This window comes from Micromesistius poutassou (genome assembly GCF_964030765.1).
Source record: "Micromesistius poutassou genome assembly, chromosome: 3".
Classification (NCBI taxonomy): Eukaryota; Metazoa; Chordata; class Actinopteri; order Gadiformes; family Gadidae; genus Micromesistius; species Micromesistius poutassou.
Window position 1 is genome coordinate 2394372 of NC_140273.1, and position 11646 is coordinate 2406017.

The window sequence follows — 11646 nt, forward strand, 5'->3', positions numbered from 1 at the left end:
CACGTCGTCTTTTCCTTCTGCTTCTGCTGCTGCTGCTACAGCGAAGCAAAACGTCAGAAACCCGAGCTGCCACACGAAGAAACCCGAGCTGCCACAACAACAAAGGGTGCCGTTGCCACACCACAAACAAGCCAAATTGAACTTCGTAACTTTTTAAATATATATTATATATTTTTTTATTAATATTTCGGGAGCTGTATTTTTTTGTTGTAAGCGTATCCTTTTGTGTTCTTCTTTTTGTATAGTTTTTGCACTATTTCACTCATTCACTCATGCATCTCATCGGAAGTCGATACAATAAAACACATTCAACTGACATGATTTTTCTGGTATCTTCATATCAATAATCCCCAACCAGTACTTTAGTTGGGCTGACTTTATTTATCCATTCCGTTTAACAGATTAACAACAGATTCTGCTCTGGCCATATATTCATTCATGTTCATGACAGCAGTGCTCCCTAAAGGAGTGGAGGGCGCAGTACCTCTACTACTAGCCCTACTGCCGCGCCCCCTGAAGGATAGGAAGGTCCATGGCTTCAAATTCAGCATTGTACTTTGGAAAACATGGCCAAATGACTTTATTGGGCAAAATGTAAAGCATTCATATCCAGAAATCGATAAAACACCAAATATAATGTTGTATCCCATTGCTGAAATAAAGTAACAGCACACCTTAGTCTAGAAGTGTCAGCTCTCCTCATAGCTTAGTTAATACCAAAAAAGACATTTACAATGCAAATAAAACACTTCCTATAGTAATACAAAAGTTAATATTGAGAAGTTGAAGTTTTTCCATCATATAAAAGTCCTTCCTGGAAGGAAAATGTAGAGAACACACACACACACACAAAGTCACAGAAGGCAGACATCTTGTTTTCCCCCATTATTTTTACATCTTTAATCCAAAGATTCACAAGCTTGAGCCTAACATCGTCTTCTCTCTCCCATCCTCCTCCTGTGGAAAAAAGACAACCCTTCCTCCAATGAAACCACGTCTAAGTGAATGCCATGGATGTGAAGACTCCAGTGGCTCCATCTCGACCCCACTGTTGAAGGTCAAAGGTCACAGCCCGGCCCACGGCGTCGCTGTGGTTGGTGGAAAAGCTGGTGTGGTAGCTGGGGCTGCCCCAGCTGCTCCTGCTGCCCGTGCTGCCGTCCCTGCTGCCCCGAGCCAGGGGCTGGGGGGCCCCCGGGGGGACCGAGGGCCGGGCGGGGGTCAGCCTCTGGGCCTGGCAAAGCTTCTGGATCAGGAACCGCTTGTCTCGCCCCTCCTGGTCGACCAGAGACAGACGAAGGGTTAACACTCTCCTAAGATCATCTATTTAGCAATCAACCTTCAATTTAATGGTAAACGCACGACTGCATCTTTACAGCGCTGTTCTAACCAGTGGCCACTCAAAGCGCTGTAAAATATTGCACCCATTCATGCACACATTCACCCACCGACGGCGGAGTCAACCATGCAGAGCGACAGCCAGCTCGTCAGGAGCAGTCAGGGTGAGGCGTCTCGCTCAGGGACACCTCAACACCCAGCAAGGAGGAGCTGGGGATCGACCTAGCAACCTTCTGGTTACCAGCCAATGCGCTCCACCTCCTGTGCCACATGGCAAACAGGTATATGTAAACAGAGATGATAGTTATTGTGCTACGTACCATGACCAGCTGCTCCCGGAGCTGGTTGATGACTCTCTTGTGAGTTCCGGCCAAGGCAATGACATAGAACATGGCCACACTGAATAGAAGGAGAGATACAGGAAAAACATCAGTTGATTTAATAACCAAAGACTTACTTAACTGCTCCAATCATTACATTTATATTCAGGGCGTTTAGCAGACACTTTTATCCAAAGTGTTTTTACAATAAATACATTTGTCAGAAGAAAGAGAAACAACAATATGTCGCTGTTGGTACAGTTAGGATTTTCATAGAAAAAAACTAACAATCGCTAGCCCTTTGGGGGCTCCAGGCTAAGGTGACCAGATTTCTGGGGGGGGGGGGCGGGGGGCGGGCGGACAGGATTGTTGACGGGGGGGGGAGGGGGGGGGGGCTGTCTAACGAAGAAGCGAAGTTGCATTTTTTTTCACCAAACAGGTTTATGAAGATCTCATCAATATTCGTGAGCTGAGCTACAAACGTAGTATTACACATGCGTGTAGACTTGACCACTGTACGGAGTCAGAGCTCGATCGCGCGAGCACACAAAGCTGCTATTGCTTCAAAGTTGTGCTTCAAAGTTGTTTACGTTACGTTATGAACAATGGCGGCGACTACAACTCAATGCAATTTTGATCGCTCTAAAGAAGAGAATGTGTGTGTGTATGTTTATGTGTATGTGTGTGTGTGTGTGTGGGGGTACCCTTTTTGGGTGTGATAGAGGTACGCACATTTTCCACGTTCTCTTTCTCACACACACACACACACACACACACACACACACACACACACACACACACACACACACACACACACACACACACACACACACACACACACACACGTATATGTTGCGCGCAAATGTGAACTGTTTGTGTGTGTGGCGAAGTGCGAGTGTGTTTGTGTAATGTTTAAGGAGTAACTTCTTTACACTGTAATGTACTGAGACCTCAGGGAAGGAGGATACGTGTAGTTTTAGTTAATGGGGGACTGGGATGGGAGACACGCAGGAGTCAAAGTTCAGGTCCGATGCATAGAGAGCTGTGATTGGTCAGTGCATGTAGGTGGAAGCCACACTGTGTAGAAATAGTCCCTGAAGCCTGTGATTGGTCAGTGCATGTGGGGGGAGGCCACACCGTGTGGGAATAGAAGCTGAAGCCTGTGATTGGTCAGTGCATGTAGGGGGAGGCCACACCATGGGGGAATAGAAGCTGAAGCCTGATGCCAAGTCAGGAGTTCTTTGTCAAACCAAGTCAGGTTTTGTTTTGTTGATCGCTGCAAGTGATAACAAAGTCTTTATCTTTTGTGTGTTAACGTGTGGGTATCCACAACATAAGCTAAGATACACATTGCAATGTCATTATTAGTGCTGCTTATATCAGTCGAGTCATCGTTACAGTTCAATTATAATTGGACTCAGCAAGCTAATCTGTGAAGTAATATTTACACCGCCTTATCCTTAAATCAATAGCTAATAAACAGTGTAACACCAGTGAAACGGCGGTGGTCTACCTGTGTCAGGTGGTCCTGCCCATCAACCATTCGCTCCATGATGTCGAAGTGGTCCGTGTTCGGCACATCCTCCAGAACAACATCCAGTCCGACTTCCTTCAAACCCTGTGAAAAGAAACAAATATAGGTAAGGATCTGAAGTAATAAACGCAATTGACCAAAGAGAAGGTCAAAACACATCAACCAATAACAGGTGTGCACATCGAAAAGAAGGTACAAAGATGGTAAACGGACTGCATTTATACAGCGCTGTTCTAACTAGTGGCCACTCAAAGTGCTTTACAATATTGCCGAACGTTCACCCATTCATGCACACATTTACACACCGACGGCGGAGTCAGCCACGCAGGGAGACAGCCAGCTTGTCGAACTAGCAACCTTCTGGTTCCCAGACAACCTGCTCTACCTGAGCCACATGCCGCCCCCCCCCCCCCCCCCCGCAAAGAGTGTGGAAAACAGTCTCCTCATCTGCAACAGGGGAACAGTAAGCTCCATGTAGAGGACTTGCCTTGTAGTATTCCTCCGACTGGCTGCGGAAGGCAGGCGAGTCATGCTCCGCGAGCGCCAGCGCAGTGGGGGGAGGAGCGGCCTACCTCAGGGACCAGCTTCATGGGGCTGTTCCTCAGAGCCACCTCCCTAGAGGACCAGGGGACACACACGTCACGGTCTGGGACCCACGGGCTGAGAGGACTGACACTGGGAGAGATAAACGTGATTGTGTCCAACCAGAGCCCCCAACCAAGAGTTAGTGTGAGTTAGAGGTGCATGCTCTGTCATCTTCAGCGGGTCGTTGGTCTCGGTGGACAGGATGGGCAGGAGGTCGTATATCCCACTGACCAGCAGGGCGCCTGCACGAGGACATTAGAAGGGTAGTTCGGAATTCTGGACATCAGACCCCATTTCCAAGTGAGCCAGTGTGTTATTTATCATTGGAGACCGTTTTCAACACTTTTCATTCAGTCCTTCTAGTTGCAGAAATCGCTGGTGCTAGGCTAGTGCAAGTCGAGGGGAACTGCTAGCCTGCCAATAAAAACAGTTTTACCCACTCGACAGTACACCCGAGGCAAACCAATTATAACACCAGACTATCGATGTAAATGTCTGTGTTGATATAATAATGTTAGAAATAAAACTACCCTTGCATCGCATTGCATTTAGTTTATAATCCCTGTAGTTGGAAGCAGGCTACGGCAGCGGTGGACTGATATTACCTGGAGTGCGCTTCTCTGTTTACGTTTTGCTGTAGTGAATTGGTTGCAACACTGGAGCAAAGTGAAATTCCGCCAGCCTGCCAATAAAAACAGTTTTACCCACTCGACAGTACACCCGAGGCAAACCAATTATAACGTCCAACTATCGATGTAAATATCTGTGTTGATAGAGTAATGTTAGAAATAAAACTACCCTTGTATCGCAATGATCACATTACATTTTAAGGGACTACTTACTCAGCAGTGGCGGAATTTCACTTTGCTCCAGTGTTGCAACCAATTCACTACAGCAAAACGTAAACAGAGAAGCGCACTCCAGGTAATATCAGTCCACCGCTGCCGTAGCCTGCTTCCAACTACAGGGATTATAAACTAAATGCAATGCGATGCAAGGGTAGTTTTATTTCTAACATTATTATATCAACACAGACATTTACATCGATAGTCTGGCGTTATAATTGGTTTGCCTCGGGTGTACTGTCGAGTGGGTAAAACTGTTTTTATTGGCAGGCTAGCAGTTCCCCTCGACTTGCGCTAGCCTAGCACCAGCGATTTCTGCAACTAGAAAGACTGAATGAAAAGTGTTGAAAACGGTCTCCAATGATAAATAACACACTGGCTCACTTGGAAATGAGGTCTGATGTCCAGAATTCCGAACTACCGCAGTAAAGACCAGCTGAGCCACAATATTAATGAGATGAAGCCCGTATCACACATATCTAATCTCATAAGTGTATTCTGAAGGCTGAATGGATCACCTGCTCTGAGTGGATCACAGTGGATCACCTGCTCTGAGTGGATCACCTGCTCTGAGTGGATCACCTGCTCTGAGTGGATCACAGTGGATCACCAGCTCTACACATATCTTCTCTAGTAAAGGCCGTGCCTCTCACCATTGATCTGCGGTGAGATGCTGTACTGGGACCAGTCGGTGGACAGCACCATGGCAGCCAGATGAGCTCCGGCTGAATGCCCAACAAGGTAGAGGCCGCTGTGGGGAGGAGGAGAGCGTCAGAGGCCCGGTCACCATCCCACAAAGGACTGAAGCAGGAGCAACTCTTGATGGAGAGGTCAAAAGGGAGACAAACAAAACGCTGGTGTACCGGATGTGAGAATACTGCTGCACGACCGACACCACACTCCTCCGGACCTGGGACACCATCAGGTCCATGTTACCTGGAAGTCACCGAGCAGCAGTTATAGGTCCCCATCGGCAATATATTTATATTTTACATTTAGGGTATTTAGCAGACGCTTTTATCCGAAGCGACTTACAAGAAGCATATTAGTCAGAAGAAAGAGAAACAACAATATATCTCTGTTCGTACAGTAAGACTGTTCATAGAACCAAGAGCCAAGCACTAACCATCACTAGGTTAACCCATTCCCCGTATACAACAGAGAAAGATACTACACAACTAAGTAACTAACTACTAACTATTTTTAAGTGCCAGGACGTACAACATACATTGTGTTGTGTATATAGTATATAAGATAAGATAAGGTAAGATAATCCTTTATTAGTCCCACAGTGGGGAAATTTGCAGTGTTACAGCAAAGTGTTAGAGCAAAGACGATTGACTGCTGCAGGAAGGAACGTCCTGCGGTACCCGGTATATATATATATATATATATATATATATTGTGTTTCACAAACATTTCTCCTGCTTATTCAAATGGGGACACACCTTTTGGGACGACATCATAGTCAACGGCGACAGTGACAACCCCGTTCTGAGCCATGGGGACGGCCAGGAACCCAGACTCCTCCTTGCTGCACACAAGCACACAATCAGCCCTCGAGCACCAGCTAGAACCCCAGAGCCCCCTCCCATCAGAGTGTAGCGGGTTAGACTGTACCTGAAGAACTGCCAGTACCCTCCATGGATGTAGAAGACCAGAGACACGTCTAGGATGGAAGAAAATATTCATTCAGAAGTCGTCCCCAGAACAGCTCAATCACTAACACACACACACACACACACTTACATTTAGGTGTGTGCCCCCCGGTCAACAATCCCGTCCGCCCACAATCCAACACTCAAATGAACTTTGAACTAGTTAAAAATTTAAATGGTGAACTATGAACGTGAACAGTTCACTTTGAACATGTGTGAACTGAACTTTGAACTAGTTCATGAAAAGTGTGAACTTGACAACACTGCCCCCCCCCCCCCCCCCCAACAATCCCGTCCGCCCGCAATCCAACATCTCAATTACCCACCCCCCATCAACAATTCCACCCGCGGACCCTGTTATAATTAAGCAATAGATCACGACAGGCTGTGGTATGTTCTCATTATACCACAGTTAAGGGGCGTTGTCCGTCCCGACGCACAGCGGAAGGACGCCGACCCCCACGCCCCCCCCCACCCAACAATCCCGTCCGCCCGCAATCCAACGCTCAATCCCCCCCCCCCCTCCCGTCAACAACCCTGTTATAAAGCCCAGTTCAGACCAAAGATTCGCAACACAACTGCTTGCAACTCGCAACTCCTTAGTGGGCTGGCCTGACTACTTCCCCTCTTTGAGAGACCAGCAGCCGCCTCAGTAGGCCTACGTCGTTCGTTGGTAAGGTAGGTCTGAAGCGCTCGTAGAACCGTCTTACGTCTTATTACCTTTTTTTGCGTTTCCATTGGCAAAAAAAGTACCTGGTACCTGGTACTTTTTTTAGTACCACCTCCGTCGAGGTTCCAAGCGAGCGGAGTAGGTACTTTTGTGTGACGTAAACAGGCTGCTGGCCACTGATTGTCCAGCGGCTGCAAACGGGAATAATCACTCAAAGTTAAGTTGTGTCCGGTGTGGCTGGAGTCTACGGATCACGTGGTCCACGTGGGTACAGCTGGCAAGGTCAGCTCGACTCGCTTCCAATAGTTAAAAAAAACTCGCAACTTCAAAAAAATATTTTATTAGGGACCGAGCCAAACTTGGCAAGGACCCTATTGAAACCCTCATGATTATTAGGGACCGAGCCAAACATGGCAAGGTCCCTATTGAAACCCTCATGATTATTAGGGACCGAGCCAAACATGGCAAGGTCCCTATTGAAACCCTCATGATTATTATTATTAGGGACCGAGCCAAACTTGGCAAGGACCCTATTGAAACCCTCGTGTTTCTTCTTCTTATTATTTTCCCTCATCTTCGACTGCATTTTTCCCCCCCTGCACATATTCGAAAACTCATTTTTATTTGGCACATTTTGTGGGACTGGTGAAAAATTTGATATTCTAGCCCTCAAATTCACATTCGCCCCTAGGTGGCGCTATACCAACTATGCCAAAATTTCAACGTTTGCACAAGCATAACTCGTCACCGGTTGGACCTAAACTCATGAAACTTTGCACACATATGCAAATCCTCATAATGAAGAAATTTGCAGATACTAACTTAGCACTTCCGGTAGCCACATTTCCCGCCATTTTGAATTTAGTTAAAAACAGTAAATTCCCCAAAGATCCCAGGTTTTTCGACTTTGACAAAAATCCTTTGGCAGATATATTCTATGGCCCATTATCTTCAATCTGACATAATGATTAGTCTGTAGGATAAATTTCAAAGTACCCATGAGCCATTGAGTTCAAAAAGGGGTGTGTTTTTCACCCCAAAAATAGTAAATTGCACATATCTACATTAATTGGACTCCTATGGTGTTGGACCTCTCTACTAAAGTTGTTCATAATCGAATTCTGAACAAGAATAAGTCAACAATTTTTCAAATGGGGCGTGGCATCGAAGTGGGCGTGGCCCGTTACTAAAATAGCCACAGTTCATAGACGCAATGTTTGATTTGAGCGGGACCAACTCAATGGCCGTTAGGTACCAAAGTTCTAACTGCTCACCAAAAATTAAGTCGATTTAAAAAACAACATGGCCGCCAGAGGAGGGTCGATCACTCTGCGGAGACCGTAGTAGTTATGAATATGAAATTCACAGGGCACGTGTAGACTGTTGCCTCTAGCTCACATACCAAAATTCGTGTTTCTCATGTGTGTAGCGCCCCCTACAGGAACTTTAAAAAGCAGCCCCTGCGCCACGTTTCACCAATATGTATGAAAATCGGTAGGCACGTATAACGTGCCAATACCTACAGAAAAGCCTCTTGGACCCATGCTCCAAACCCCACCGGAAGTCGGAAATTTTTATTTTTTCATTTTCACTCTCGGCGGCCATTTTGAATTTTTTTCACTTTTTTGCCTTGTATTTGAATGAACTCCTCCTAGGGAATTTATTGGATCTGCTTCAAAATTGGTCAGTACAGTCATGAAGTGGTGCTAAACCAAAATCGTGCTATTTGTGACTGTACGTTGAAGGGCGTGTCCGTGGCATGCCGTCAAAGTTGGCCATTTTTGAATTCCGTCGCCTTGTATTTGAACTAACTCCTCCTAGGGAATTTATCGGATCTTCTTCAAATTTGGTCAGTACAGTCATGAAGTGGTGCTGAACCAAAATCGTGCTATTTGGGACTGTACGTTGAAGGGCGTGTCCGTGGCGTGATGTCAAAGTTGGCCATTTTGAATGGAATTTCACTTTTTCGCATTGTAATTGAACAAACTCCTCTTAGGGAATTTATCGGATCTGCTTCACAATTGGTCAGTACAGTCATGAAGTGGTGCTGAACCAAAATCGTGCTATTTGTGATTGTACGTTGAAGGGCGTGGCCGTGGCGTGCCGTCAAAGTTGGCCGTTTTGAATTCCGTGGTCTTATTTTCGCTTTTTTCCCCTTGTATTTGAACGAACTCCTCCTAGGGTATTTATCGGATCTGCTTCACAATTAGTCAGTACAGTCAAAACATGGTGCTCAACCAACGCCGTGTTATTTGTGACTGTACGTTGAAGGGCATGGCCGTGGCGTGCTGTCAAAGTTGGCCATTTTGAATGGAATTCTTTCACTTTTTCGCCTTGTATTTCAACTAACTCCTCCTAGGCAATTTATCGGATCATTGATGTAGGGTTAATGAACATGTAATTCAGTTAAATGTGGTCTTACATGTTAATGTCAAAACAATCAGTAGGACACCACAGGGCACCTCTGCTTCTACAGATTACATAAATTCGCGATTTTTTTTAAAAACTGCACTTTTTTAAAACTGCGCGCAGAGATGAACGGGACCTCGTGCCGGCTTGCGGCTGCGTCACGTGCCGTCCTAACATGTGCACATCTTGCCAGCACACATGTTAGGACGGCACGTGACGCGGCCGCAAGCCGGCGCGAGGTCCCGTTCATCACTGCGCGCAGTTTTAATTAGGGACCGAGCCAAACTTGGCAAGGTCCCTATTGAAACCCTCGTGTTTATTATTATTATTATTATTATTTTTAGCCACTTCGACTGCATTTTTCCCCCCCTGCACATATTCTAAAACTCAAAATTTTTTGGTGCAATTGTGGGGACTGGTGAAAAATTTGATATTCTAGCCCTCAAATTCACATTCGCCCCTAGGTGGCGCTATAGCAACTGTTCAAAAGTGCAAACTTTGCACAAGCATATCTCGCCACCGGTTTGACCTACACTCATGAAACTTTGCACACACATGCATATCCTCATGATGAACAAAAAAGTCTCTTGAACTGAACACTTCCGGTAGCCATATTTTCCGCCATTTTGAATTTAGTTAAAAACAGTAAATTCCCCAAGAATCCCAGGTTTTTCGACTTTGACCAAAATCCTTTGGCACATATCATATATGGCCCATTATCTTCAATCTCACTTAAGGATTAGTCTGTACAATAAAGTTTAGAGCACCAATGAGTTCTAAAAGGGGTGTGGTTGAAACCTCGAAAATAGTTAATTGCTCTTATCAACGTCAAGTTGGACGCCTATGATGTTGGCCCCAATACAAAAGTTGTTCAGAATCAAATTCTGAACAAGATAAAGTCAACATATTTTCAAATGGGGCGTGGCTTCGAAGTGGGCGTGGCCCGTTACTAAAATAGCCACAGTTCATAGACGCAATGTTTGATTTGAGCGGGATCAACTCAGTGGTCGTTAGGTACCAATGTTCTAACTGCTCAATTAAAATTGAGTCGATTGAAAAAACAACATGGCCGCCAGAGCCTCAAAATCACTGTGCGGAGACCGTAATAGTTATGAATATGAAATTCACGGCACACGTGTAAACTGGTGCCGATAGCTCACATACCAAAATTCGTGTTTCTATTTTTTGTAGCGCCCCCTACAGGAACTTTAAAAAGCAGCCCCTGCGCCACGTTTCACCAATATGTATGAAACTCAGTATTCACGTACAATGTGCCCATACCTACAGAAAAGCCTCTTGGACCCATGCCCCAAACCCCACAGGAAGTCGGCTATTTGCATTTCTAATTTTCACTTTTGGCGGCCATTTTGAATTTTTTTCACTTTTTTGCCTTGTATTTGAATGAACTCCTCCTAGGGATTTTATCGGATCTGCTTCAAAATTGGTCGGTACAGTCATGAAGTGGTGCTGAACCAAAATCATGCTATTTGTGATTGTACGTTGAAGGGCGTGTCGGTGGCATGCCGTCAAAGTTGGCCATTTTTGAATTCCGTCGCCTTGTATTAAACTTACTCCTCCTAGGGAATTTATCAGATCTGCTTCAAAATTGGTCAGTACAGTCATGAAGTGGTGCTGAACCAAAATCATGCTATTTGTGATTGTACGTTGAAGGGCGTGTCCGTGGCATGCCATTAAAGTTGGCCATTTTTGAATTCCGTCGCCTTGTATTTGAACTAACTCCTCCTAGGCAATTTATCGCATCATTGATGTAGGGTTAATGAACATGTAATTCAGTTAAATGTGGTCTTACATGTTAATGTCAAAACAATCAGTAGGACACCACAGGGCACCTCTGCTTCTACAGATTACATAAATTTGCGAATTTTTTTTTAAACTGCGCTTTTTTAAAACTGCGCGCAGTGATGAACGGGACCTCGTGCCGGCTTGCGGCTGCGTCACGTGCGGTCCTAACATGTGCACATCTTGCCAGCACACATGTTACGACGGCACGTGACGCGGCCGCAAGCCGGCGCGATTTTTTTTTAAAACTGCGCGCAGTGATGAACGGGACCTCGTAGTGGCGGCTGCAAGCCGGGTCCCGTTCATCACTGCGCGCAGTTTTAATTAGGGACCGAGCCAAACTTGGCAAGGACCCTATTGAAACCCTCGTGATTATTATTATTATTAGGGACCGAGCCAAACATGGCAAGGTCCCTATTGAAACCCTCATGTTTATTAGGGACCGAGCCAAACTTGGCAAGGACCCTATTGAAACCCTCGTGATTATTCT

The 11646-nt window shown here is 45.6% G+C and overlaps 1 pseudogene across 1 annotated transcript; it reads right to left on the reverse strand.

Moving 5' to 3' along the window:
• Window positions 1-1058: 1058 nt before the first annotated feature.
• On the reverse strand, window positions 1059-6610 carry LOC311340464 (kynurenine formamidase-like; annotated as a pseudogene). The gene is made up of 10 exons (XR_014684325.1): window positions 6604-6610; window positions 6240-6288; window positions 6068-6153; window positions 5483-5555; window positions 5273-5370; window positions 3908-4016; window positions 3677-3804; window positions 3169-3273; window positions 1656-1734; window positions 1059-1273 (listed from the first exon to the last, which is right to left on the reverse strand). The product of XR_014684325.1 is annotated as a kynurenine formamidase-like (transcript).
• Between the last annotated feature and the right edge of the window lie 5036 nt (window positions 6611-11646).